Genomic DNA, 5,288 nt, shown 5'->3' with positions numbered 1-5,288 from the left:
TTACTTTGGATTTATGTAATTGATGAAAGCTTAATACCTTGAATACGAGGGTACTTAATAAATATTTGTTATTGAATGTTTCATTTCTTATGGGGATATTCTCCAGGAATGAAGAGCAGAGAAATGTGATAATCTTTATGGCACATTTCTTGAATTAAGCAAAGAAATTTGGGAAAAATATAAGATATCTATACGGATTTTTAGAAACAATATATAAGTTGTACCTTTTCTCTATTTAACTTTTGCTTTTCTCTTTTGAGCATTTTGGATTACAACTGCAAGAGAGAAATTTAAAATTTAGAAATACTGCTTTTCATATTTTATACAGCCATTTTCCTTTTTCCTTAAAATGAAGAGCCACCTGCCCTTTGAAATAAACTATCCACAGTAAGTAACATCCTCATTATTGACTCCAAAATTTACTGGCAGATATAATGTAGTAATTGTCCAGTTGGTCTTTGCATTAGATATATTGTTATAGTAAGTGCCAGGATTATTTATTTATTCTTTTTTTTTTTTTTTTTTACTTAGAGTATATTTTTTGGGGGGGGTTTTTTTTTTTTTTTTTTTTTTTTTTTTTTTTTTTGGCTGCATCATGCAGCTTGCACAATCTTTGTTCCCTGACCAGAGATCGAACCTGGGCCCCGGCAGTGAAAGTGCCAAGTCCTAACCATTTGACCACCAGGGAATTCCCTGTGAGGATTTTAAAAAAAGTAACCTATCTAATTTGTTTTTCATATATGTTTTATAGATTTTAAAAAAAATTTTTTTAGTTTTAAACTTTGCTTTCTTTTAAAAATTAATTAATTTCTTTGTTTTTATTTTTGGTTGTGTTGGGTCTTCGTTGCTGTGCGTGGGCTCTCTCTAGGTGCGGTGAGCGGGGGATACTCTTCTTTGCGGTGCGCAGGCTTCTCATTGTTGTGGCTTCTCTTGTTGCGGAGCATGGGCTCTAGGCACTCGGGCTCAGTAGTTGTGGCTTGCGGGCTCTAGAGGGCAGGCTAATGTAGCTGTGGCACACGGGCTTAGCTGTTCCGTGGCATATGAGATCTTCCTGGGTCAGGGATCGAACCCATGTTCCCTGCATTGGCAGGCAGATTCTTAACCACCACGCCACCAGGGAAGCCCTAAACTCTGCTTTTAAAAATATAAACATGTATGGAATAAAAAGTCATATTTAAAATTTATTCTATTGTGGGCTTTTTGGCCAACCCAATATATTATATGCCATTAAGCAATAATAATAGAGAAATTCCTGACACAGTTCCTTCTCAAAGCATTTGAAAGATCATACAAATTTATGCATGGAAAACATATGAAAGGGCGCCTATCAAGATCTAGCAGTAATTGCCTCTCAGTGACAGTGAAATTATAGGCAATTTTTATCTTCTTTTTCCCATCCGTATTTATTTTCTCAAGTAAATATATTAAAACATAGAGATAATACTTGGGGAAAACAAAACTGTTACATGAGAAATTATCTTTGGGATACTAAACTTGACATTTGGAAGTCTGAATTTTCATTTAGCATTTTTTTTTTTTTTTTTTTTTTGCGGTACGCGGGCCTCTCACTGTTGTGGCCTTTCCCGTTGCGGAGCACAGGCTCCGGACGCGCAGGCTCAGCGGCCATGGCTCACGGGCCCAGCCGCTCTGCGGCATGTGGGATCTTCCCGGACCAGGGCACGAACCCGTGTCCCCTGCATCGGCAGGCGGACTCTCAACCACTGCGCCACCAGGCAAGCCCTTCATTTAGCATATTTTATCATCAGTAATGGACTGGAACTATAGCTCACCTTGCCATCTGTTAAATGTGAATGAAGGAACTACCTTCTTCACACAGTTACTGTTACAGCAATAGAGAACTTATTTAAAGCACCTCACATAATGCCTGGCATACTGTATTGTACTTAATCAAAGGTAGCTGTTGTTATTAGCAGTATATACTAAGATTATAAAAATAAACTCTCTAGGCACCTTTTAAGCCTTATTTAACCATATTTTCAAATCAACAGGAGGTAAACACTTTGATCCTTTAGAAAATCAAAACTAAGCTGCTTTCTTGTTTTCAAATTTTCAATTAATGAAATATTTCAAACATACAGAAAATAAAAAAAGAAACCCACCCTCTTTCTTACTCTTCTTAGAAGTGAAACATTATAGGTAAAACTAAAGCCCTAAACTCTCCCTTCCTCTTTCCTATCTCTCCAGAGATAATCACAATCCTAAAGCTGACTTATATTACTTCCATGCACACTTTTGTACTGTTTCTACTTATATCCATACTATCCATATTTACAACCATACTTTATGTCCATAAATAATATAAGTTTATGTGTGGGGAAACATGAAGCCCAATCAGAAATTCCTTCCACTCGAGATGCTTTTCTTCCCCATTTCCCACCTTAAACAATAATTTGTTTTTTGTTTTAACAGTTTTTTCTTTTTTGTTTTCTTTTGTTTTTTGGCTGCATTGGGTCTTTGTTGCTGCGTGGGCTTTCTCTAGTTGTGGCGAGCAGGGCTACTCTTCGTTATGGTGCACGGGCTTCTCATTGCGGTGGCTTCTCTTGCTGCGGAGCACGGGCTCTAGGAACATGGGCTTCAGTAGTTGTGGCACGTGGGCTGTAGAGCGCAGGCTCAGTAGTTGTGGCTAGTGGGCTTAGTTGCTCCGCACCATGTAGGATCTTCCCGGACCAGGGATTGAACCTGTGTCCCCTGCATTGGCAGGCCGATTCTTAACCACTGCACCATCATGGAAGTCCCAATAATTTGTTTTTAATAAAACTTTGCTTTATCAGTATGAAATGACTCCAATTATAAATCTTGCACTCCAGATTAATGCATGTTTAGCTTTAAACCAAATAAAATTATAGAAATATAAGCCAAACCTCTCTGAAGTGTCCATGTAGAATAGTTTGCAATCCACATTTTAATTATGACTTTTAAAACATAGAACTTAGAAAAGTAATTACATCTTAATAAGTTTGTTCATTTATTAAATTGGATTTTACTCTAAAATATTTATGTTCTTATGTAAACAGAACAGATCTAATTAATCATGTCAACAAAGGAATGCACTTATACACAGAAATAAAATCTTTTTCTAAACCTTATTCAAATATAAAGTGCCAAATCGTTGTTGGAAAAGAAGTATTACTTCTTCAAATTACTGCCAATCCTATCCCTTCAAATATTGTTTTTCAACCTGAAAATATAATTTATGGAGAGCTGTTACTGCAAACTATTACACCTTATTTGTACACATACAGATAGAGGATTACTAACAAATTGATGTCAACTTGAATGGTGAACCCATGCCATCTCCCACTGGTCACCACTTCTCTTCATAAATAATCACAAACCATCCACTTTAAAAGCCATTCTAGGATTTTGTCTGCACTGGCTGCCAACCTTTTTTCGGGGATTGACAGAATTGAGCACCTGATTCATTTTGGAAACCAGCAAGTCTTCAGTCTTCCAGCATGTCTGTTGTTCACATTTCAGTGAAAATTATGCCAACAACTGAGTTACTGCACCTGTAAAATCTTTCATTCTTAGCTATAATCCCTCTGGGCCAAGAGCTTTAAACTCATTGAGATCATACAGTATTCTCTAAGCATCGCCACCACCATTGCTTGTCTCTTAAACATCTTATCACCTTTTCTGATCAGTATACCATTCTTCTTGATGGCAGCAAAGTAGAATTTGAATAGATTCCATCCTTCGCTTTTGCTTTTCCCTTAACATTATTCCATCCACATCAGGGACTCTAGTCACTGCCATTGTTATTAAAAGCAAGGAAAAGAATAAAAGAGCTGGGTTTACCTTTTTCTAGTTCTTCCTTCTGCCACTGAGAAGCAATTAACATTCAGCTTCCTTCTCGCCATACCTGTTTCCCCAATCATTGCCTCATAGGGAGATAAAGTCCCTTAGATTAGTGTAAGGGTTAAATATGGTAACATATGTAAAAGCCTTGGAACAGTGGTTAGCACATACAGAGTGCTCAACAAATTTTAGACAGTATTAATATTTACCCAAAATAATCTACAATTTAAAAGGAAAAATAAGTCTTTCAACAAATGATGTTGGAACAACTGAATATCAACATGCAAGAGAACAAAGTTGGACCCCCTTCCTCACACTACACACAAAAATCAACTCAAACTGATTATAGACCTAAATGTAAGTGTTAAAGCCATTAAACTCTTAGAAGAAAATATAAGAATAACTCTTTGTGATTTGGGGTTAGGCAAAGCCTTCTTAGGTATGACACTGAAAGCACAACTGACCAAAAAAAAGGTAAGTTGGACTTCACAAAAATTAAAAACTTTTGTGCTTCAAAAGATACCATTAAGAAAGACAAAAGACAACCAACAGAATGGGAGAAAATATTTGCAAATCATATATCTGATAATGGACTGGTATCCCGAATATATTAAGAAATGCTTACAACTCAATAATAAAAGACCAGTAGGGGTGTGGGAAGGGAGAATGGGATGAAGGCAGTCGAAAGGTACAAACTTCTAGTTATAAGATAAATAAATACTAGGGATGTAATGTACAGATGATAAATATAATTAACAGTGCTGTATGTTATATATGAAAGTTAAGAGAGTAAAAAAGAAAAAAAAGGAAAAAAGGACCAATAACCAACAACCTAAAAATGAATAAAAGATCTGGATAGACATTTCTCCAAACATATACAATGGCCAAGAGCAAATGAAAAGATGCTCGCCATTAGGGAACATTCAACATTATGTAAACATACTCATAATGTAGGGATTCTCAACATTGGTCATTAGAGAAATGCAAATTAAAGCCACAATGAGATACCACTTAACACCCATCATTATGTGGGTCAAAAAACAGATAATGACAAGTGTTGATGAGGATGTGGAGAAACTAAAACCCTTATTGACTACTATTGGGAATGTAAAATGGCTCATCCACTTTAAAACAGTCTGGCAGTTCCTCAAAAGATTAAACATAGAATTACTATGTGACCCAGCAATTCCACCCAAGAGAGATGAAAAGATACAACCACACAAAAACTCGTATATGTATGTTTATAACAGCATTATTCATAATAGCCCTGAAATGGAAACAATACAATGTCCATTAACTGATGAATGGACAAATGTGTATATCCATACAATGGAATATTATTCAGCAATAAGAAAGAATGAAAAAATGATACATGCTACAACATGTATGAGTCTTGAAAACATTATGCTAAGTGGAAGAAGCCATCACAAAAGACCATATGATTCCATTTATAGGAAATGTCCAGCACA

The 5,288-nt window shown here is 36.0% G+C and overlaps 1 non-coding gene across 1 annotated transcript; it reads right to left on the bottom strand.

Annotated features, from left to right (window-relative positions):
* Nucleotides 1–616: 616 nt before the first annotated feature.
* TRNAE-UUC (transfer RNA glutamic acid (anticodon UUC)) lies at nucleotides 617–688 on the bottom strand. Its single transcript has one exon. It is a non-coding gene; the product is annotated as a tRNA-Glu (tRNA).
* Between the last annotated feature and the right edge of the window lie 4,600 nt (nucleotides 689–5,288).

Source organism: Lipotes vexillifer, unplaced genomic scaffold (assembly GCF_000442215.2).
Source record: "Lipotes vexillifer unplaced genomic scaffold, Lipotes_vexillifer_v1.1 scaffold433, whole genome shotgun sequence".
NCBI lineage: Eukaryota > Metazoa > Chordata > Mammalia > Artiodactyla > Lipotidae > Lipotes > Lipotes vexillifer.
The sequence above is the reverse complement of the archived record's forward strand: the minus strand, read 5'-3'. Positions and strand labels throughout refer to the sequence as shown.